This window comes from Rattus norvegicus, chromosome 5 (genome assembly GCF_036323735.1).
Source record: "Rattus norvegicus strain BN/NHsdMcwi chromosome 5, GRCr8, whole genome shotgun sequence".
In the NCBI taxonomy this organism is placed as follows: Eukaryota; Metazoa; Chordata; class Mammalia; order Rodentia; family Muridae; genus Rattus; species Rattus norvegicus.
Window position 1 is genome coordinate 30,467,045 of NC_086023.1, and position 25,090 is coordinate 30,492,134.

Below are 25,090 nucleotides of genomic sequence, written 5' to 3' on the forward strand. Positions count from 1 at the left end.
TTGTTCAGGAAAATTTTTCTAGTGCCCATGTGTTCGAGATGCTGTCCTAGTTTTTCTTCTATTAGTTTGAGTGTATCTGGTTTGATGTGGAGGTCCTTGATCCACTTGGACTTAAGCTTTGTACAGGGTGATAAGCACGGATCGATTTGCATTCTTCTACATGTTGACCTCCAGTTGAACCAGCACCATTTGCTGAAAATGCTCTCTTTTTTCCATTGAATGGTTTTGGCTCCTTTGTCAAAAATCAGGTGCCCATAGGTGTGTGGGTTCATTTCTGGGTCTTCAATTCTGTTCCACTGGTCTATCTGTCTGTCTCTGTACCCATACCATGTAGTTTTTATCACTATTGCTCTGTAATATTGCTTGAGTTCAGGGATAGTGATTCCCCTTGAAGTCCTTTTATTGTTGAGAATAGTTTTAGCTATCCTGGGTTTTTTGTTATTCCAGATGAATTTGCAAATTGTTCTGTCTAACTCTTTGAAGAATTGGATTGGTATTTTGATGGGGATTGCATTGAATCTGTAGATCGCTTTTGGTAAAATGGCCATTTTTACTATATTAATCCTGCCAATCCATGATCATGGGAGATCTTTCCATCTTCTGAGGTCTTCTTCAATTTCTTTCTTCAGAGTCTTGAAGTTCTTATTGTACAGATCTTTTACTTGCTTGGTTAAAGTCACACCGAGGTACTTTATATTGTTTGGGTCTATTATGAAGGGTGTCATTTCCCTAATTTCTTTCTCGGCTTGTTTCTCTTGTATAGAGGGAGGCTACTGATTTATTTGAGTTAATTTTATACCCACCCACTTTGCTAAAGTTGTTTATCAGCTTTAGTACTTCTCTGGTGGAACTTTTGGGATCACTTATATATACTATCACATCATCTGCAAATAGTGGAATTTTGACTTCTTCTTTACCAATCTGTATCCCCTTGATTTCCTATTGTTGTCTGATTGCTCTGGCTAGAACTTCAAGAACTATATTGAATAAGTAGGGAGAGAGTGGGCAGCCTTGTCTAGTCCCTGATTTTAGTGGGATTGCTTCAAGTTTCTCTCCATTTAGTTTAATGTTAGCAACTGGTTTGTTGTATATGGCTTTTACTATGTTTAGGTATGGGCCTTGAATTCCTATTCTTTCCAGGACTTTTATCATGAAGGGGTGTTGAATTTTGTCAAATGCTTTCTCAGTGTCTAATGAAATGATCATGTGGTTTTGTTCTTTCAGTTTGTTTATATAATGGATCACGTTGATGGTTTTCCGTATATTAAACAAACCATCCCTGCATGCCTGGGATGAAGCCTACTTGATCATGGTGGATGATTGTTTTGATGTGCTCTTGGATTCGGTTTGCCAGAATTTTATTGAGTATTTTTGCGACGATATTCATAAGGGAAATTGGTCTGAAGTTCTCTTTCTTTGTTGTGTCTTTGTGTGGTTTAGGTATAAGAGTAATTGTGGCTTCGTAGAAGGTATTCGGTAGTGCTCCATCTGTTTCAATTTTGTGGAATACTTTGGATAGTATTGGTACGAGGTCTTCTATGAAGGTCTGATAGAATTCTGCACTAAACCCGTCTGGACCTGGGCTCTTTTTGGTTGGGAGACCTTTAATGACTGCTTCTATTTCCTTAGGAGTTATGGGGTTGTTTAACTGGTTTATCTGTTCCTGATTTAACTTCGGTACCTGGTATCTGTCTAGGAAATTGTCCATTTCCTGCAGATTTTCAAGTTTTGTTGAATATAGGCTTTTATAGTAAGATCTGATGATTTTTTGAATTTCCTCTGACTCTGTAGTTATGTCTCCCTTTTCATTTCTGATTTTATTAATTTGGACACACTCTCTGTGTCCTCTCTTTAGTCTGGCTAAGGGTTTATCTATCTTGTTGATTTTCTCAAAGAACCAACTTTTGTTTCTGTTGATTCTTTCTATGGTCCTTTTTGTTTCTACTTGGCTGATTTCAGCTCTGAGTTTGATTATTTCCTGTCTTCTACTCCTCCTGGGTGTATTTGCTTCTTTTTGTTCTAGAGCTTTTAGGTGTGCTGTCAAGCTGCTGACATAAGCTCTCTCCTGTTTCTTTCTGCAGGGACTCAGAGCTATGAGTTTTCCTCTTAGCACAGCTTTAATTGTGTCCAATAAGTTTGGGTATGTTGTACCTTCATTTTCATTAAATTCTAAGAAATCTTTAATTTCTTTCTTTATTTCTTCCTTGACCATGTTATCGTTGAGTATAGCATTGTTCAACTTCCACGTATATGTGTGCGTTCTTCCCTTATTGTTATTGAAGACCAGTTTTAGGCCGTGGTGGTCCGATAGCACGCATGGGATTATTTCTATCTTTCTGTACCTGTTGAGGCCCGTTTTTTGACCAATTATATGGTCAATTTTGGAGAAAGTACCATGAGGAGCTGAGAAGAAGGTATATCCTTTTGCTTTAGGATAGAATGTTGTATAAATATCTGTTAAGTCCATTTGATTCATGACTTCTCTTAGTCTATCTACGTCTCTGTTTAATTTCTGTTTCCATGATCTGTCCATTGATGAGAGTGGGGGTGTTGAAATCTCCTACTATTATTGTGTGAGGTGCAATGTGTGTTTTGAGCTTTAGTAAGGTTTCTTTAACGTATGTAGGTGCCCTTTATTTGGGGCATAGATATTTAGGATTGAGAGTTCATCTTGGTGGATTTTTCCTTTGATGAATATGAAGTGTCCTTCCTTATATTTTTTGATGACTTTTAGTTGAAAATTGATTTTATTTGATATCAGAATGGCTACTCCAGCTTGCTTCTTCCGACCATTTGCTTGGAAAGTTGATTTCCAGCCTTTCACTCTGAGGTAGTGTCTGTCTTTGTCTCTGAGGTGTGTTTCCTGTAGGCAGCAGAGTGCAGGGTCCTCGTTGCGTATCCAGTTTGTTAATCTATGTCTTTTTATTGGGGAGTTGAGGCCATTGATGTTGAGAGATATTAAGGAATAGTGATTATTGCTTCCTGTTATATTCATATTTGGATGTGAGGTTATGTTTGTGTGCTTTCATTCTCTTTGTTTTGTTGCCAAGACGATTAGTTTCTTGCTTCTTCTAGGGTATAGCTTGCCTCCTTATGTTGGGCTTTACCATTTATTATCCTTTGTAGTGCTGGATTTGTAGAAAGATATTGTGTAAATTTGGTTTTGTCATGGAATATCTTGGTTTCTCCATCTATGTTAATTGAGAGTTTTGCAGGATACAGTAACCTGGGCTGGCATTTGTGTTCCCTTAGGGTCTGTATGACATCTGTCCAGGATTTTCTGGCTTTCATAGTCTCTGGCGAAAAGTCTCGTGTGATTCTGATAGGTCTGCCTTTATATGTTACTTGACCTTTTCCCCTTACTGCTTTTAATATTATTTCTTTTTTTTGTGCATTTGGTGTTTTGACTATTATGTGATGGGAGGTGTTTCTTTTCTGGTCCAATCTATTTGGAGTTCTGTAGGCTTCTTGTATGCCTATGGGTATCTCTTTTTTTAGGTTAGGGAAGTTTTCTTCTATGATTTTGTTGAAGATATTTACTGGTCCTTTGAGCTGGGAGTCTTCACTCTCTTCTATACCTATTATCCTTAGGTTTGATCTCATTGAGTCCTAGATTTCCTGTATGTTTTGGACCAGTAGCTTTTTCTGCTTTACATTATCTTTGACAGTTGAGTCAATGATTTCTATGGAATCTTCTGCTCCTGAGATTCTCTCTTCTATCTCTTGTATTCTGTTGGTGATGCTTGTATCTCCGGCTCCTTGTCTTTTCCTTTGGTTTTCTATATCCAGGGTTGTTTCCCTGTGTTCTTTCTTGATTGCTTCTATTTCCATTTTTAATTCCTTCAATTGTTTGATTGTGTTTTCCTGGAATTCTTTCAGGGATTTTTGTGATTCCTCTCTATAGGCTTCTACTTGTTTATTTATGTTTTCCTGTAATTCTTTCAGGGATTTTTGTGATTCCTCTCTATAGGCTCCTACTTGTTTATTTATATTTTCCTGTGTTTCTCTAAGGGAGTTCTTCATGTCTTTCTTGAAGTCCTCCAGCATCATGATCAAATATGCTTTTGAAACCAGATCTTGCTTTTCTGGTGTGTTTGGATATTCTGTGTCTGCTTTGGTGGGAGAATTGGGCTCTGATGATGCCATGTAGTCTTGGTTTTTGTTGCTTGGGTTCCTGCGCTTGCCTCTCGCCATCAGATTATCTCTAGTGTTACTTTGTTCTGCTCTTTCTGACAGTGGCTAGACTGTCCTATAAGCCTGTGTGTCAGGAGTGCTGTAGACCTGTTTTCCTGTTTTCTTTCAACCAGTTATGGGGACAGAGTGTTCTGCTTTCGAGTGTGTAGTTTTTCCTATTTACAGGTCTTCAGCTGTTCCTGTGGGCCTGTGTCTTGAGTTCACCAGGCAGGTCGCTTGGAGCTGTAAGGTTTGTCTTACCTGTGGTCCGAAGGCTCAAGTTTGCTCGTGGTGTGTTGCTTATGAGCTCTCCATGGCGGCAGCAACCAGGAAGATCTGTGCCGCCCTTTCTGGGAGCTTCAGTGCACCAGGGTTCCAGATGGCCTTTGGTGTTTTCCTCTGGAGTCAGAGATGTGGGCCGAGAGTAGACTCTTCTGGTTTCCCAGGCGTGTCTGCCTCTCTGAAGGTTTAGCTCTCCCTCCCACGGGATTTGGGTGCAGAGAACTGTTTATCCAGTCGGTCTCTTCAGGTTCCGGCAATGTCTCAGACGCAGCGGATTTCCTGCTCCTGTGCCCTTATCCAAGGGAACCCAGAGGCCTTATACAGTTTCCTCTTGGGCCAGGGATGTGGGCAGGGGTGGGCAGTGTTGGTGGTCTCTTCCTCTCTGCAGTCTCAGGAGTGCCCACCTGACCAGGCGGTGAGGTCTCTCTCCCACGGGGTTTGGGAGCAGTCTGGAGGAATTTCTTTTCTGGTTCAATCTATTTGGAATTCTGTAGGCTTCTTATATGTTCCTGAGCATCTCTTTTTTAGGCTATGGAAGTTTTCTTATATAATTTTGTTGAATATATTTACCGGACCTTTATGTTGGGAATCTTTGTTCTCTTCTATACCTATTATCCTTAGATTTGATCTTCTCATTGTGTCCTGGATTTACTGGATGTTTTAATTTAGGAGCTTTTTGTGTTTTACATTTTCTTTGATGGTTGTGTCAATGTTTTCTATGGTATCTTCTTCTGCCCCTGTAATTCTCTCTTCTATCTCTTACATTCCGTTGGTGATACTTACTTCTATGACTCCTGATCTCTTTCCTAAGTTTTCTATCTCCAGAGTTGTCTCCCTGTGTGATTTCTTTGTTATTTATATTTCATTTTTAGATCCTAGATGGTTTTATTTAATCCCTTCACCGTTTTTTTTTGTGTTTTCCTGTAATTATTTAAGGAATTTCTGTGTGTGTGTGTGTGTGTGTGTGTGTGTGTGTGTGTGTGTGTGTTTCCTCTTTTCAGGGCTTCTACATGGTTACCTGTGCTCTCCTGTATTTCTTTAAGGGAGTTATTTATGTCCTTCCTAAAGTCCTCTATCATCATCATGAGATGTGGTTTTAAGTCCAAATCTTGCTTTTCTGGTGTGATGGGATATCCAGGTCTTGCTGTAGTGGGAGAACTGGTTTCTGATGATACTAAATAACCTTGATTTCTCTTGCTCATGTTCTTGTGCTTGTCTCTCACCATCTAGTTATCTCTACTGTTACCTGCCCTTGCTGTCTCTGACTGCAGCCTGTCCTTCCTTTGATGCTCATTGTGTCAGAACTCCTCAGAGTCCAGCTGTCTCTGTGATTCTTTGATTCTGGAATCCTGTGATCCTGAGATTCTGGTTGTATCTCCTGGGAGTCGAGCTTCCCTGAGATCCTGTGATCCTGGGTGTTTCAGAGCACTCTGATCTTGGGAGTCCAACTTCCTCTAGTTGTTTTGGTACTTGGTTTGGAGCCAGCACCCTAGGTCTGCTCAGGACAATGGGTAGGGTTCCTGCATCCCTGGATCCTGGGGGGAACCAGTTACTCTGTGTCCTTCCGTAGGTGTTGGGGCAGATGTTGTGGCCTCTCCTGTGATTCTGGGTATATCAGAGCACCTGAGAGTCGGGCTTCCTCTGGGTGTTGTGGGAGTAGGTTCGGAGCCAGCACCCAAGGTCTGTTAGGGCACTGGTTCAGACTGGAACTAGTTATGCATTCTAACCCAAAGTGAAAGATGAATATCTCTGAGTCCATAAGAAGGTAAAGGAATAAGAATAAGCAAGTATTGAAATAAATGGAGATGATAGAGACTTCCCATGTGTAAGGACTCCATGTGACTGACCTATACAGACACTGTCTTCAAGTAGGCGGAGTAGCCCTGCCCCTTCCTCATGGACAGATAAAGATGGTGTGGAATGTGGAACTGTATAGTAGAGAAACATGACAAACTGCCTCAACAGGTATCCATTGTCATTGCTGACAGCGAAAGCAGGTTCTATTAGTGTGTAACACCCAGAAACACTTTAGAACACAATGAAAATGAGACAGGAGAGATGGCTAAGCAGTTAAGAGCACTGGCTGCTCTTCTGTGGGATGCAGGCTTAGGTCCCAGCCTCCACATGGTTGCTCACAACTGTAAGTGCATTCCAGGGTAAATGATGCCTTCTTCTCTCTTTCATGAGCACCAGGTACACATATGGTGCATAGACATATATGTAGGCAAAACGCTCATACACATTAAATGATGATGATGATGATGATAATGCCACACAGTGGAAAAGGTATATTATACAACTGTGATTTTTGACCTCCAAGCTGATAACCCCACCAGAGGCATGAGAAAATAGTACATAAACACCAGTGCAGGGTTACTTCACAGCACTACTGAGTAGTTCTTGTCAACAGCTTTTGAGGTCATCAAGAACCGAGGAGAATTGGAACGACTCTGTGGTCCAGGGGATCTAAATGAAACTTGAGATATGACAAGCATGTGAAGTCCCGGATATACCCTTGAACAGAAAACACACATTAAGTAAGGCAATTCCCAATGAGAGGTAAGTAAATGACATAAAACAAAGCCCTTTGGGTTTTAGAAGCAAACTGCCATGTCACACACTGACAATGGATACCTGTTATTAGAATTCCCATCAGGACTGAAGGGCATTTAAAAAACGCTATAAAATGCTACTGTAAGGACTTTCTCCCTTCCCTCCCTTCCTTCCCTTTTCCTTCTTCTCCCACGTACGTAAGTAAAGTATCCTTCCAACCCTGCCCCAGATGTGCACACACAATGAACAGAGAGGCAGAGAGGTAACCTTGGAAAAACAGAATGTGTGTGTGTTCGTACAAGAAGTGTTACCGTGTATGAGTGAAGGTCACAGGAAAACCTTGAGAGACCAAATCTTTTAGAGAACTTGAACTTAGGTAAACTAACAGGCAGGTACCTAGAGTTAGTTTCCAAGTTACCCCTCCCCACCCCCACCCCATCAAAACCCAAGCCTAGCTCTAGTTTCTAGGCTAACCCAAACAAGACCTATGTCTCCGGGTTAATCTCCCCCAACAAATCTAGCATTTCCGGGTTAATCCCCAACAAGCCTGACCCCTGCCTAACCACACCAATGCATAGGAAAGCAGAAGTTAAATTTATGGTTCGATGCCCAGCACCAGCCAATTATGCTAAAGCCATCCATAGTAGCTCTCCAGTTAGATGCTTGTCAGGTAAGAAACATTCATTCCTACCCTCCACATCCCCCGCTTGTTGTCTTTTTATAAAACCTTACCCCGATAGATGTTTGGGGCTTCTCTGCACCAAAGTCATCCTGCGTGTCTGTGGTGGGCTGAGGGGCTCAGATAGCTCCAATATAAGCCCTGATGTGATTGCATCAGATGGGCTCTTGTCTGGCCTTTGGGGGGTTCCTTAACATTTCCCTGGCACTACAACCTCAGGTGTTGGTCCTCACCTTCTACTTTGGGACAGAGTCTCTTCCTTGTTAGCTGCCGTGTATCCAGGCCAGCCTCCCCACAAGCTTGAGAGGGATTTTCCTGTCTTTACCTCCTACCTCACTGTGGGAGTGCTAGGAGTCCACAACCCAGCTTTGTTCAAGTTCTGGGAATCCAAACTCCACTCCTCGCACTGCACAGTAAGTGCTTTATCCACTGGCCCATCTTCCCAGCCATCTCTTATATTTTTAATAATCAAAAGTTCTAGATAAGACAAACTCCTCTCCCTCTCATTGCAGATAAATGCGCTACTCTGACCACCACTTCTCACAATCACAATGATTGACCTGTCTTAAAAGTGGCACGTTTCTTTTACATGTCTTCTTTACATTTCTGCCTTGTATATGTATGTATAATATATAGTAGTAGTTTGCATTGTAACCTAATAACCATCACTTGCAAACCTTTTATAATTTGCACCTTTATCACAACATCACATGTTACACCTAGTGCAATGTAGATTAAACCATAGTGGTTGTAGTCTTTATACGAGACTGGTTACTCATATTTTTCCTAGTACATGATGAGCTGTACCACATTGTACTTGATTTTCTCCAGCGTATCCACATAGTTTATCTTTTCATGTTGTTGGCAGTAACTTTTGTAGGACAGGAGTTTCCAACTGTAGGGCCTAGTTTGAACGTATTTTATGTTCATTGTGAGATAAGGATGTAATTTTATCTTTTAAGACTGTGGCTAACCATTTATGCCAAATTAATTTATTGAATAATTCATCCCCCCAACTGACTTTCATTACTATTTCTGTCATCTGCCAAGTTTATAGACATAGGTTGGCCTGTTTTTAGGCATTCTTTACATTGGCCTGTTTGTTTATTGTTGTGCCTGTGCCAAACTGTATTAATTGTATTGGCAAAGCTCTGAATGGATTACATTACTTGAAACAAAGGAAAAGTTGTTTGGAAATTTCTAAAATGAGTGAAGGTGGCCTTAGGCGAATGCATGTTAGGACAGGCTCGATTTGTAGAGTCTCTCAGTTCTACAAAGAATCTGAGATTCCAATTTAAAGTTAATAACTAAACCAAACCAAAACCAAGAAACCCTGTAAGTTCCTAGTGAGGCGTTCAGTCCAATATAGGTTTGGGAGTAACTAATGTGTTTCCTTTCTTTCCCTCCCTTCACCCATTTGTTTTTTGACAGTGTCTCTCCAGCTCATGTTGGACTCAAGCTAGGAAGCTTGAACTTAATCTATAAAGCCAAGGATGAGCTTGAACTTCTGAACCTTCTGGTCACAGGTGTGGCACCACCATGTGGTATTGGTGACTGAACCTGGAGCCTCAACTATGCTAGGCAGGCACTTCACATGGAGCTCCACCCCTAACCCTCACCCTAACTTTTTTTGACTGATATCTTTTTGTACAGATTTATGGGTACAGGGTGATGTTTTGATACATGTATACATTAGGTACTGATTGAATTTGTTTATTCAGCATATCCATTTACTCAAGCTTTTACTTGGCTTTCTCTGGCACATCCACAGTTTGTCTTTTAATCTTGTTTTTAATAACTTTTATAGGACAGGAGTTTTCAATTGTAGGTCCTAGTTTGGATGTATTTTTATATATACTGTGAAGTATTTGTGCAAATTAATTTATTGAATTATTCATCCTCCCTTTCTTTCTATTCTTCCTTCTTTTTCTGGTAACTTTAAAGTATATTGTTGCAGCTTCATGTACCTTACTAATCAGAACATCAGAATTTAAAATTGTTCTTGACCCTGTTCCTCACTATTGCACAGTTGGCTCTAGGAATGATGACTTTGCTAGGTGTAAAAGGAACAGTCATTCATTTATTTCTGTATCACATAAAAGGTACCCAGAGGTGGATTGTACAGTGATTTGTAGAGGCTCCACAAGGCTTTACAGAAAGCAAACATCTTGTTGATGTTGTAATAGAATTTCAATTCAGGCACTACATTCAGATTTTTTATTTCTGGCAATTTTTAGAAAAATGGAAAATGTTCCTAAAATACACTATGTTGGGAGAGGTTGTGGAGTGGATCTATCTGGAAGGAGTTAGGATGGATTGAGTATGATCAGAGGCTGGTGAAAGTACATTGCAGACCTGTATGCAATTCACAGAAAGTAATAAAGACAGTTTTTGTTTAAAGCTTTACTAGAAAGGTTTATGCCACTTTACAGACTTTAAAAATGTCTCACCAAACAACTGGCTTACATGTCATCAGTTAAATATTGACTCTGCATCTACACCAAGCTTCAAAGAAAGCTATAATATCTGATCTAATAGAGAATTTTACTAATCTGGATAAATTGGGGTCCTATTAATAAGGAGAGGGCACATGGCTATGACATGGAGACTAACTTTCATTGTTACTCTCCCCAATTTGTGGAGCCCTTGGTAGGCCTTATTTCCCATGGAATTTCTGTTGTATAGTTGTTTTTCTTAAAATTTACTTGGAGTTCTTTTCTGGGAACACCGGGAATTCTTAGAGATCACCTAAGTGTTTCATTGTTTTTCTTGAGATGATAGGATCAAATATCTCTTCACTAGATGGAGTCCCAATGGCAGATCAAAGAAATGGTTCTATCCAAGTTAAACTTGATGAACCAATTAGTTTACTGTTCTCACTTACAGGAGCAGAGGTGGGTATGATGGTTATTTTTGGTTGTCAGCTTGACTACATCTGGAATTAACCAAAGCCCCCAAGAGGAGGGGTGCATATAAAAGTAACTTTTATTTGCCAGATATAATTGTTGTCTTGGAGGCTTACTGCTGAATAAACTCACACTGTCTAGCTCTTTTTGAACTATGGCTGGCTGGTTCAACTCAGCTGTTCAACTTGATTTGCACTCGGCTGCCTCTGCTGACCTGCACTGAACTGCATGAACTCATAAACAAACTCAACTCCACCGCATGGCACTTACTCTTAACTGACTGACTCTCTTCATGCCCTGCTCTTCAATAGTCTCTCCTTCCTGTGCTGTTCTCATGAGAGTTCGATGTATCCTATATCTGACTCATTCTGTCACACCTTCTATGATTTGTCAGTTTGTGTGACCCTCAGTTACGTGTCACTTTCAAACATAGCTGCTTCCTTCTACAAACTAATTTACATTAAAGTTGTATGATAATGGTGTGTCTATATATTATAGCCAGAGAAATTAAAGGGGGTTGGTGTATCTGCATTCCAGCTGCATTGCCCAGTTGTAGGTCTTTGGGTGAGATCCCTTGCCAGAGGGTTCTAAGGCGCACCTGTGAGGGATTTTTACTAAAATCGAAATGGGAAGATTCACTTATAATCTGTATCTTTGAGTTAGGGGGTCATATCGTTAATCCATGTCTTTTCAGGTAGGAAGACAAACCTAACCTGGGTACACTTTCTGCTGGAAGCCCTCATAAGAACATGGAAGATGAAAGCATTGGTCTTTTCCTGCTTGCTTTCACCTCACCAACAAGTGTATTTCTTCACTGGCATTATAGTGTAGTATGTAGTTTTTTTAAAAAATGAAACCCATGTTAAATCCTGCTATGCATTGCCCTCAGCAGCCTTACCCACCCCCATGACCAGCCCCAAGTGGCTGGCCTGCTGCCAAACTGCTCAGGTCAAAAACCCACTCCAAATCTAGTTTGCTGAGCTGACTGAAGCAGTCTTTCCCAGGCCATCCACCCCCTGTAGCTAGCCTGCAGAAAGCCAGCTAGTGCTCATTCAGATTCCCTTAGCCTGTAAAATGAAAACACTAGAGACTATAATGTACCAGTCAAATTTATAACGGAAAATCTCCAACCCCAAAATGCCAGCGCAAAGAACACAAAACTCAATTGATATGAATACGAGCTGCACACCTAGACTGAGCAAATGTACTCTACACTGCTTATTGCCCATTTATGAAATCCCTGGCTTTGTCACGTGGTTTGGTTCATCCTCATCTCTTTCTCCCTCCATTTCTTTTCCCCGCCCTCTGTCTCTACCTCTCTTTCCTCTTTCTCCTCTCTAAAACTTTCAGCTCTGCCTTTTCCTTCCACTGCCTAATCACAAGCTGCCTTATCTGACCAATTAAGATTTCACCTGACCTCACCTGAGTCGCTGATCTACTCCCTGTTGGGGCACCCCTCTTGAGGGAGCAGAAAATACAAACAAAAATCCACAACAGTTCCCCCTCTTTGTCCAATTAAAAGGCTCTTTTTTCTCAGATATAAATTGAGAACAACTATTACTGTTTACCCAGTTTATCAATTTTTGTCAATTAAATAAGGCACTTTGTCCTCTATCTTAACTTAAAAGGCTTATAATTCTGTATCTTATGTCTTGGTTTAGCTTGTATACTACCTGAAAACCATCTTCTCAAATATATATATTTTCTTAATGTTAAATAGATTGGGTTGGCTAAGAGACTGTGGTCAGTCTTCAACCCCACCAGAAATCCAAGAGCAACTCAAATATTACCTGAAAACTATAGGAAGCACTGACATGGCTTCCAAAACGGAAACAAATTGTAGAGACAGCTGTGTACCTACACAGTCCCCTATTTCGTCAAAACCTTGGAGCATCTGTCTTTGGCAATTTGGCCAAAAGCAGACCTTTGTGAAGCAGAAAAAAATTTTAAGGAATGATCACCGTTTCCCAGCAAGGTCAACAGTCAGTTATTCTGTATAAAGTGTCCTTTCTTGGACAGCACTGTCTGCAGATGAGATAGGCAATTCTCGCCTGGTGGCTACCTTGCCTCAATGTACAGCCTTACCTGGAGGTAAAGATGGCTCATTTTCTTCTTTGAATCCAAAAAAGGGATGCTGTCAGGAGCAGACACGTCTCTAGTCAAATGCTTCTTAATAGAGAAATGGCCATAAATGTTGCATACTGTGGACTTCTGACACCTTCGAAGACTATCTAATGTATACCTGACCTGTTATGTCTTGACTACTTTTAGCTATTACTAGTTGAAATATCTCAAAAACACCCTTTCAATTAACTCAGAACTATGAGGTTGCTATCTGGCTTTTACTGTATGCTTAATCATCTATCCAAAAGCAGATTGTAATGGCAGTTATAGAAGGACTGGGTCTAAGCTTTGTATTCTTAAATTTTTGTCTCAATAGAAGAAATTCATACCAATGAAAATCTTAAATCTGTATCATAATAAATTTTATACCAATGTAAGAAATTATAGCTTCAACTTTATAACAATTATAAAGATTTCTGCTTCTTCTGGATTCTGGCGTACACTGAAGACCAGCTAAGATAGCCAGTCTAGGAACAATTGTTGGGAGCGATGCCCTTGAAACCCTCCATTATTGATGTTATTATTATGGTTAGTTAAGTATGACTGGGTTCATGGAAAATCCCCAGCCAGCTGCAGAAGACTAATACAAATCTGGTGGTCAAGATGAATAATGATATGATACAGTTCTGACCTTGCTGAGAAATACATCTGATGTCAAGATGCCCAATGTGATGACCTGTAACCTTTCTGAAAAACCAACATCCTGCTGACCAATAGATATGACAAACCTGTGATCTTTCTAACATCCTGTCAACATCAGCTGATTCCCTGACCACACGAAAACTGTGTCCTTGGCCTGCGTAAATGTTTCATACTTCCCCCCTCCCTCTGTTACCCCTGTTATGGTATAAATTCAGCCTTGGGGAAAAATAAAATTGTCACCTTGATCAGACTCTTGTCTTGGCGTCCTTCTTTGTGTCTCTTGTCCTCCATTCTCTTCCAGGTACCCTCAGCACCCCTCGCTGACAATTACTGGGTTCTTGGGCCTTCTATACATAGGCATTGTTGGATTAGCTGGACCACAGCTTGTAATAAATCTGTTATCAGGTCTGCTACTCCAGAGAACCACTACTAATACAGTGATAGCCTACTTAAATGAACATGGGTGACTCGAAAACAGCTGCATCTCCCCGCATAGCCCACTCCAGCATGGGTGGCTACTCATGGGAACTGCTTCATTCGAGACCCCAACCCATCAGCCTTGTACCTGTTATACACTCTAGCACAGTCCCCAAACAGTCACAGTTGGGCAAGGTTACATGGAGCTGGGTATGTGTGTTTAAGTGCTTGGTTCTCAGGTGAAGGTCTGATGACTTCCAATGTCGTAGGAGGGAATGTTGATACATTCAACATATGTCTTCTATGAGTGATAGTTGTTCTTACCCTAAGATGAAAACAACTAGGCCGTGATCTGGAGTCTCACAAGACATGCCTTTATTCCTTTGGTCTCTCCCTTTCAGTCCAGGTAAAATATGTTCATGGGGACATTACTGACTACGACATGGAAATTGGGCTATTGTTATTGCTCCTGAATGAAGCCTGTGACTCCAAATATAGCTCCTGAAATCATTTGGAAGAGCATCATTTGGAAGAGCTTGCACATGTAGTCATGGTTGATTGACTCTTTCAAAGGACTGCCTTTTCTGGTTCAGATTCTTTTCTTCATTGCTCCCTTCAATGATATGAGAGAAGTCTTTGTTGCGGTAAAAATAAATAAGTGGCAGAATCAGTTCCCATGCATGCCCTGGCAGTTGCTAGTTCCAGCTCCAAGGGGCCATTGCAGCTCGTGCTAATTCCTCTCAGATTAGTATCTCTCCCGCTCTCTGCTAACCGTGCACTCTCTAGTTCCAGCCACCCAGTAAAATCAAGACGCAACAGACTGTAACCCAACAATCAGATTTACATGTTAAGTTCTCAGTCCACAGTATATCCACACAATAAACTTACAACCAATTGATAAGGTTATAAACCACCTACCTAGATAAGATAGACAACACAAAATCCTGCACACATCCATCCCTTAAGAACAGTCATAACAACCTATAATATGTGCAGAGAGGAAAACCCGCCTCCATGTTCTCTCGGCTGCCTCCTCCTCGCTCCGGCCTCCCCTGCTTCTCTAAAACTTTTCTCCCACCCATCCTTCCTTCTTGTCCAATGACATGCCTTGTTCTAACTTGTATCTGCCTTCACCTGCATAATGACATCAACTTAAAACTCTTTATTTGTTACCTGGTTCTTTACATGAGCGAGTCTCGGGAAAGTCTTACTTCTGAATTTCACTGATGATTTATTTCATACTCTTGCCTTTCAATATCTGCACATGTGTCTTCCCTATTAACCTAGGGGTACTAATCCACAACAAACTTGTTTCTTGTCTCTATACCTACATAGATCTGTTAAGAGTGTTCATAATCATATGTTCCTGCTGGGACATTAAATTGTGAAGCTAACAGTTTTAAAGTATAGCTTGATAGTGCTAAATTGTTCTTAGAAAAGGGTTTGTGTTCCCTTTGTGTGAGAAAAATATTAGTTTTTCTGATGCTTTTCTATCATTAATATTATTCATTCTTTAAAATACTGTTTATTTATTTTATACTGTTTGATTCTTTTGCTTCTCTGTTGCATTGATAAACACCATGACCAAAGGCCACTTGGGGAGGAAAGGGTTTATTTTTGCTTATAGTTATAGGTTACATTCCTTCATTACAGAGAAGCCAAGGCAGGAACTTGAAGCAGAAAGCATAGAGGAATGCTTCCTACTGGCTTCCTCTCTCTGGTTTGTTCAGGTAGCTTTCTTAACATATCAGTCCCACCTGCCTAGGGATGGTACAGCTCACAGTGACCTGGACCCTCCTAACTGAATTAGCAGTTAAGAAAGTGTCTCATAGATATGGGCACAGGTCATTTCTGATCAGGCATTTCTTCATTTAAGGTTCCCTATGTTTGTGTATAGCTGACAGCTGAAGCTAACTATGGCTTGCTCTCCCTCTATTTAAATCTGAATTTCTTCAAAGGCTCTGTATGGTTTTTGTATACTTGTTGCTGCATGCGTCTGACAGGATTAAGAGGATGAAAAATTTGAGGGTAGCCTGGGCTATGTAATAAGTGGGCATGGAAAAAATGTTTCAAAAAATCTTTAAAAAGTAGTGAAGTCAATCCTTCTTTAAATTATACCATTTGTCAGGATACATAGTATTGGAGTATTTTTTTTGAAGTAAGTAGCTTCAAATCTATCAAAAAGCAAAATATAAAACTATTTCAAATTATGTATGTGACTCTGAATTCAGCTTCTTCCATTGCTAACATTTTATTTCACTTGACCACCAGAGTTCCATTTTTAATATGCAAAGTGATGGATTCAACAAATAATTTCCTATAGGCTACACGAAAGCAGATGTAAAGAAAGGTATAGAGTTAATGTTTCATGTTTTATTTTAACATTATTTGCTATGTTGATCTATGAAATTTTGTGATTTAAAAATTGTAGTTACTCGATGACCACAAAATCTCCATTGGAGCTGCTTCAGCAGGGGACTAATTATAGTCACGATTTTTCTGTGTCTTGTTACAAGTCTTTTGCTCCTTTTTTCTGTCTTCCCCTGACTGCTTAACACTGCATCTGAAGTGAAAATGGGAACCACATCTCTGGCAACCCAAGAGGTCTAGAAAAGAGCCAGCAACAGGTTCTGTGTAAATTCCTGGCACTGTTTATGATTACATTGCTCACACAGACACCCAAACTGAATCCATGTCTTACAGCATCTTCATTAGCTTCTTTGTTTACTCTTTTTGTGTATATATGATTCTCTCTCTGTAATTTTTTGACATAGGATTTATCTATGAAGCCCAAGCTTGCCTTAGTGTCCCAAGAGCTAGAATTCTATGGGGCACCACCACACTCAGCTCAACATTTTACTTAACCTCTATAGCTACATGTATTAAGCCCTTTCCTCTTAAATATTTTGGTGTATATTTAATAATAGTAAAATCCTCTAATACCATATTAATGGTGATATTAATATTTCATAAATTTAATTAATAAAATACTTCATCTGCCACTCATATTCCAATGTGGCCTGCTTACCTAATAATGTCACTGATAACATTTGTTCTTCCCTAACAAGTTATCGAATCCACAGGAAATTTATTGCATTAATTATGGTCTAAGTTTGATTTTCTGTTGCCGTGATGAAACACTGACCAAAAGCAACATGGAGAAGAAAAGGTTCATTTGGCTTGCACAAGATGATCAGTCTATTACGGAGGGAAGTCAGGGCAAGAACTCAAGCAGGAGCAAAGGCAGGGCCTTGGAGGATAACTACTTACTGGCTTGTTCTCCCTGGGCTTCTCAGCTTGCTTTCTTATACAGCCCATAAGTGGCCCTGCTGGGATGAGCCCTTGTGCATCAATCAATAATTAATACAATGCCCCCATAGACATGCCCCCAGGTCAACCTGGTGGAGGCCATCCTCAAGTAAGGTTCTCACTTCCTAAGTGATTCTAGTTTGTGTCAAGTTGGCAGAAGCTAACCAGTACAGTTTTGTTGTCAACTTAGCTCATGTTACTGTGCAATACTTTCAAATTTTTCTTTCCTTTTACATTTCTTTATGTCTTTAATATTTTTTAATACAGTTTCTACCTTCTCCACCCATTCCAATTTTCAGTACACCGTTGATCATTTTGTTCTTGTTTAATGCTTTCTCATGATAGATGGTCAATATATACACACTGACGCTCTGTCACTTTCAGGATGTCATGCCTGGAGCCATATGCTGTGACCTCACTAATACTGGTGGTGCTAACAGTCACATGCAACGTCTTTTACGACCATGGTAGGCATGTGCACTGAGCTGAAAGATAAAGAAAATAAATGATTGATTAGGAGGAGACTCTGAACACTGGGGAGGGAGAAACGATGTAAACAGAAAACAGCAGTGACATATGTTGAGTGGCATGAACAATGAACCAATTAAAGTATGGAGTAATTTGCATTAGGAAAGCTGTACCTAGGGCTATGTTACCCAAGAACATACTTATACATGCCGAATGGTGTTTGAATCCTATAACATATTGTCTTATAATCATAAAATTATCCCTCCCCTTACCTCCCCTTAGAATCCAGGGATTCCTGCAGAGACTATAAAAGCCAGAGGGATGGAGGAGGACACTAGGAGAACAAGACCCCATCAGTTAACTAAGAAAGGCACATGGGAACTCACAGAGCCTGAAAAAGCAAGCACAAGACCGTCATCAGCCTGTACCAGTATAGTTTTTCTACTTAGAATGTTTTTTCAACTTTTTATTGATTTTTTTTTGTGAATTCCATATTATGCAACCCCATCCTACTCATCTCTCTATCCTCACCCTCTGCCCATGAAACTCCTCAACCAAACAAAAGAGGAGAGAAAAATAAAATAAAACAAAACATCCCATCATGGGAACTGTAGTGTGTTACAGTGTGTCCCTCAGTATAACCTTTTGTCCACACACCTTTACTTGCAAATGTTCATTGCAATGAGCTATTGGTCTGGTCCTAGGCTTCTGGCTTTTACTCTGCTGTATCCTCACCCAGATTCCTCTAGGAGATCCTGTTGTTGCCCTGTGTCATGCAGATCCTACAGCCTTGTCTCTGTAAGACTGGCCACTTCGCGAACTCCAGTAGTTCCTAGACATGGTAGATGTTTGGGTGGGCCAACTCAAAGCCTTGGATCTTGACCTGGGTGGTAACTGAGTTGGTCAGTTTGTCAGCTCTCCTACACTGAAACCAGCAACATGAGCTCTCCTGTACTGTCTGGGCTACCTTACCCAATGCCGAAGCCAGCAAGGGGCAGGTACAGCCCTTCAGCTCTCAGGCCCCGAGGGCAGGCTCACCCACAGCCACACTACCAGGGTCAGCTCTCCTATTCTGTTTAGACAAGGTGCAGGGCCTACTCTCCCAAGTGCTGCAGTTGGCAACAGTGGGGCAAGCTCTCTTGCCTGGCACAGGTGGTGAGGTCTGAGGTCGGAGGAGGGCATCTCTCCCTTACCCACACCATACACTTCAGTAGTTTTGTGTGACTCCTTACTCTAAGAATGAATGGGTCTCTGACTCTCGTGCTGGGCCTTGGGACACTTTTTCTCTTGTTGGATCGTTGTGTTCAACTTTGCTATGCATCATATACATGGCGAGCACTTTCCTGAGAGTAATTGATCCTGAATCCATATTTACAAAGTGAATGATGCTCTTTCCTCCTAGCATTCCCACAATTTCCTGAGAACTTTTAGGAATGCCAATGTTGGTTAACTTTCCTTTCGCCGTGATAAAACACAACGACAAAGGCAACTCGTAAAGAAAGCATTGAGTTCGGCTTACAGTTTCAGAGGGTCAGAGTCCATGATGGCATGGAGAGCAGAGTTCACAAGTAGGCTTAGATGTTTTCAAAACCTGCTTTATCAAGGCTTCTCAAATGCTTTCACTCCCTCTTTAGCCTACTGTCCAAAAGTCGGGGAGAAGAGATGGTAAATAGGTCAGGAGGACGTAGACCTGTTTAGAAGTCGTTCTTTAGGGAAAGTCCACTTCTGTTGCCAGGATACCAGCAGCCTAGTTCAGTAGTGTCAGGATACTAAACATGAATCAGCAGTGGTGGCTCGATTCAGCAGAAACTGCTCGCTTCTGCCGAATCAGCATGAGTCATCAGGAGCAACCAGAACCAGCTGGGGTGCCGGGAGACGTTCTCTGTTATGCTTTTCTCAACGAAGTGAAGATCAGCAAAGACTCAAGACCAACAACGCATTGCAAGGCTAGCTATGCGACCCCCCAGTCACTGTCCATGGAGTCTCATTTATACTCTCTCTCAACATCACATGTCCTTTCATAGGTCTTGCTTCAGCAAAACACCATGCGAGTCTGTATCACATGACACAAACGGAAATTTCCTCTTCACCTCACATCTTACCTCAAAACAGGAGGCAGAGAGGAAATACCGGGGATCATGTGAGTCTTTTGAAACCTCAAAGCCCACCTTCAGTGACACACCTCCTCCAACAGGGCCACACCTTCTAATTCTTTCCAAACAATTCCACCAGTTGGGGAATCAAGTGTTCAAACATGTGAGCATATGGAGGCCATTCTAATTCAGATTATCACAAGCTTTATGGTCACATTTACTATGATGGTTTCTAAGGGTCACAGTTAATCCTTTAGACCACATAATGAAATTATAAGGTCTCTTGCTATGAACTACCTACAGTAGCTCTGTTTGCCAAAACTGTAACATGAACTATGTTTATATTTATAAATTATGTAGTAGCTATATTAAAAAGAACAGAATGAAATGAATTTTTGTAACAAATTTTATTTAGTGAGCATATCTAAAACATTAGCTCTAAATAGCTATTATATTTTTATGTCTTAAAAGTCTGCCGTGTCTTTAAGTATTATAGTTTCCATTTTCCCAATTTCAGATACCTAATATTTACCTGGAGTTAGTGGTTGCCATATGGTCTGGTACACTGAAGTGTGTGTATTGGACACTGAAGAGCTAGTATGGCCCTTGGCAGTCTGCCTCTTTGTTTTGCATTGTTCCTTGACAGATGCTACTGAGCTAATGTCCAGTGAAGAATTTCTTTAATCCATGAGACATGACTCTGGCATAACCCCAAGGCTATGGGTTTAAATTTTTACATAGTTCTTACACAGAATTGGGGAGCTTTGGACTTAACAATATGGTGACATTTTAACACACACACAAACACACACACACACACACACACACACACACACTTGCAACAATAAGGAGATATGATATCTTCAAAATTAGGTCATAGGTAATGTGCTCATCTAAAATGGTTCTATATCTTTTACAGATTGAATAAAGTAATGAAATAAAATTGATTACTCTTAGGTATGACTTAAGTGAGGAAGAGAAGAAGGTTTGCTGACAAAAATGTTTGAATTTTTACTTCTTAATTTGCTGTTAGCAGAAAACGCTTGGGGGGGCTGTAACTAAAGGCAGGAGGTTTTAATCAACTAAAATCATAAATTAGTGGGTAAATATAATATAGCAAATGATCAGAGGACGAGGGAGCACACACTTGCAGAACCATAATATTACACAGTTAGATCTCACGTTTACTACTCTCTCTATATGGGTCTGGGAGAGATGTTTCTCAGACATTGGCAGTGGGGTGAGGAATTAGAGAGCTATTGGAGAATGTAGATTTAAATTGTAAGTTTTAATTTGCAATATTTAAAGCAAACTCATGAATGTGAAAGAAAGTTATGTAAATATACTTCAATGTAGTGGTTCTAACAGAAAAAAAAATGAGAAAACAGTCAAAATATCTATCAGTATAGAACGAGCTAAATAAACCGTGATGTACTGGTGCAGAGGATTACTATATATTTCTTTAAAACTGACACATCTCTAATATCCTTACATAAAACTCACTCTAGGATATATTGTTTATATAGAAAAATAACATACATTGATGTAGGCTATAGAATTGCAACACTTGCTGCCCATTTTTTAAAATTTATTTTTATTGGTGCACAGCCTCTCCATTTTTTGAAAACATGGATCTATCTATGTGAGTTATGGCTGCTTTTATAGAAAACATTTATTATGTTCCTCTTTAGAAAGCATTCTGGTGGGCTCTACTTGCTATTATTATTGTGTAGTGGTAGTTAAGACAGCATCTCAAGCAATTAGAACAATGAACTCTAGACATACCATTTTACTGTTGTAAACCTGAGAGTGTTCGTGATGGTATAATAGAATCCTCTGTCTTTAAGAGAGTTAAAATAAAATCAAGGAAATATTTCTACATGCTTTTGAATGTTTTGTTGCTTCACTTTTTCCCTTTTAAAAAGTAAATAATAAATTGTTTAAAAAATTTGCACATGTATATAATGGGATATATCAAATATACCTCTCCTTCTCTCTCCTTTAACTCTTCCAATAGTCAACCCCTTTTCCTCCCAATTTCACGTACAGTTCTTAGAGCTCACTAAGTTCATTGGGTGCTGCTAGGACGTGTCTGGGTGTAGGACCATCTGCTGCAGCATGGGCAGTCTATCAGGTGTCATGGCCATGGAGGAAACTTTGACATCCCTTCCCAAAGTAGGGACATATTGCCAACAGCTCCTCAGCTAGGGGTGGGACATCATAAGCCCTTCCCCAGCCAAGGCTGGATTTTACCTGAGTAGGTCTGTGTGCAATGAGGTCTGTGAGTCCAGTGTCCACCACTATCACATCTAGAAAACTCTGCTTCGTTGTAGTCATCCACTACCTCTAGCTCTTACAGTCTTCTTGCCCCCACTTTGCACAAGGATCCTTGAGCCTTAGGAAGAGGGATTCGTGATACAGATGTCCCATTTAGGGTTAAGCATTCTGCAATCTTTTATTCCATGCGTCTTGACCAGTGGGCTTCTGTATTATTCATTACCATCCATTGCAAAACAAAAGTTTCTCTGAAGAGGGTTGAGAGACTCATTAATTTATGAGTGTAAAGAAAAATATCTAGAGGACTGTTTGATACTGTGTTCATTAAACATAATACTAATACTACTACTACTACTGTTACTACTCCTACTCCTACTCCTACTACTGCTGCTGCTGCTGCTGCTGCTACTACTACTACTACTACTACTACTACTACTACTACTACTACTACTACTACGTGCCTATGGGCTACCCATTCCTAGGTCTGTGGCTCAGTTAACACTATTGGGCATGAGTTCCATCTTGTGAAGAAGGCCATAAATCATGTGAGAAAGTCTTTAGTTACTTCTGTATCACTTGTGCCATTGTTGTACCAAAGGACACTTGTAGCCAGGCAAGCCACCATTGTACCTTGTGGCTGGCTAAGACTGTTCATTACTTTCTCCCTTGAGCACTGTGCATTGCACTTCCCAGCCTATGAAAACTAGCCAGTAGACATGAACCAGACCTTGGTACCATCTGGATTTTTCCATTACTTGAACATTAAAAAAAAATTGTATTTCTCCTTTTGAGAACTTTGTTTGATTCCGTGCCCTAGTTTTAATTTCTTAAATTGGTGTTTAGGTTTCTTTTTAGTTCTTTGTGTATTCTAAACACTAATACTCTGTCAGATTATACATGGTAAAGATTTATTTTACTGTCCTATATGCTTCTTCACTGGATGGAGTGTGTCATTTGCTTTACTGAACCGTTTTAGTTTCATGAGATTTCCATTTATCAATTGGTCTTGGTTCTTGTGCTACCAGAGTCCTTCTCAGGAAGTTGTTGCATGTGACTCTACATTGAGTTGTACTCCCTACTTTCTCCTCTAACAGATTCCGTGTACTTTATGGCTGGTAAGTTTTGTCACTTTGACAAGTTTATAATATATGGGTAGAGAGAAACCTCATTCGATGAATTACCCTGATTACGTTATCCTGTGGGCATGAGTGTTGGGTATTTTCTTGGTTAATGATTGAGCTGGAAGGGGCAAACGCACTCTAAGTTGTGCCACCCTTGGGCAAGTGGTCATGGGTTGTATCAGGAAGCAATCTGAGAAAGCCGGTGAGACCAGAACAGCAAGCAGCCCTCTCCATGGTGCTGCTTCCGTTCTTGTTTCCAGGTTCCTGCCTGGATTTCCTGCCTCCATTCCCCTTCCTGATGAACTATAAACTGTAATTTAAAATAATTCCTATCTTCCGCAAAGTTGCTTTTGTTTGTGGTGTTTATCCCAGCAATAGAAAATAAAGTAGGGCATTTCTATACGATTTAAAAAAAAAAAAAAAACCATGATCAATATTCCCTTTTTCTTTGACTGGCTCTCTACTGCCACACAAGAAAATTAATTGTAAGGTTGGAAAACTCAATCAACAAATTAATTATTTTGTATACTAAATAACTAGTTCCCCCCTCCCCCGTTATGAACTGGTTACTGTAACAGATGTCTTTCTTGGAGGAGGGAGAAGGAACAGAATCGGTTACTTGCAAGAGTGTGACTCACATTCCAAGATGTAGAGGAGCCCGAGTTGTCCAGGGTGTGAAAGCCAGTGCTCACACTGGGGTGGAGCAAGCTTTAGCGCTGTTTGTTACTGGGCTATCAGACCTGGCTTTGAATGCATGGCCATACTTTTGGGGATGCACACCCATAGAAGGAGAGTCGACTTGGAGTTTGCTGAGTCACCCTGTCTGCACTCTGGCATCATGATTACTATAACAATACTACTGCAATGGCTCTTTTTCTTTATCCTGCCTAATTCCCTAGTAATGACACAGAGAGACCAAGATTTATTTAATCAAGCTTTACTGCAATACCTGAGTAGTCATTTTTTTTCTATTTTAATCCTCTAAGCTAATCTGGCTACCTCTCAGCCCAAATCCCCAAGATACTTGCATTTTAGTATTGATCTGGCTCTCTGGGGTTCAGATGTGTTTTCCTATGATGTCTCCTCTTGCCCTTCTCATGACTCGACCTGCCTTACTCTTCTCTCTCTCTCCCTCCCCTGGCTGGCATTAATCCTGCCCTATTCTCTCTTCCACCCAGCCCTTGGTTGATTAGGTTTTATTGACAAGGCAGAAAGTAAGCGGTAAGCATTGCTTGCACAGACCTGCTTAGATATGAGGGCAGAGAAGCAGAGAAACCAGCATTTGAATAACATAAGGTTAATCTTTGCACAGTATACAAAAACACAAAAACCTTGTTATGTTTACTCAGTTCAGAGTCCTGCCTATGGAATGGTTTAGACTTGGATAATCAGTAGTGTGTGTGTGTGTGTGTGTGTGTGTGTGTGTGTGTGTGTGTGTGTGCTCTATAATAATACTGAGCGTAATACGTGTGGCAACTCTTAATTAAATATGACAACTGCCCTGATGTGGCTGTTCTTGTGAATTGACTAAGCTAGGGTGTCTTCTTGACAAAGCATGAGCACTCCTCTTCCTCCAGTCCAGTTCTGGTCAGCCACACTATGAATTTGGTGCTAATTGTTCTGATACAATGATCTGGGAAACTTTTCTTCTTAACTTAAATAATAACAGCAACAGTGATAGTGGCGAGGATATGGAGGACAGACAGATAAGACAACTGTCTCCTGAGAGGCTCTGCCAGAGCCTGACCAATACAGAAGCAGATGCTTGCAGCCAGCCATTTGACTGGGGTACTCAATGGAGGAGTTTGAGAAAGGACTGAGGTAGCTGAAGGGGTTTGCAACCCCATAGGAAAAACAACAATATCGACCAACCAGAGCTCATAGGAACTAAACCACAAACCAAAGAGAACACATGGAAGAGACCCAGGGCTCCAGCCTCATATGTAGCAGAGGATGGCCTTACCAGGCATCAATGGGAGGAGAGGCCCTTGATCCTGTGAAAGCTCGATGCCGATGCCCCAGTGTAGGGGAATGCTAGGGCAGGGA

General features: G+C 40.6%; 1 protein-coding gene across 6 annotated transcripts in view; it reads left to right on the forward strand.

Moving 5' to 3' along the window:
• Rbm12b (RNA binding motif protein 12B) overlaps nt 1-25,090 on the forward strand; it is a 112,673-nt gene that overhangs the window by 72,289 nt on the left and 15,294 nt on the right. For all 6 annotated transcript variants that reach the window (XM_039110939.2, XM_039110940.2, XM_063287576.1 and 3 more), the window contains one exon: nt 6,866-7,014. The gene's annotated coding sequence lies outside the window, so the exon portion shown is untranslated. The remainder of the gene's footprint in view (nt 1-6,865; nt 7,015-25,090) is intronic.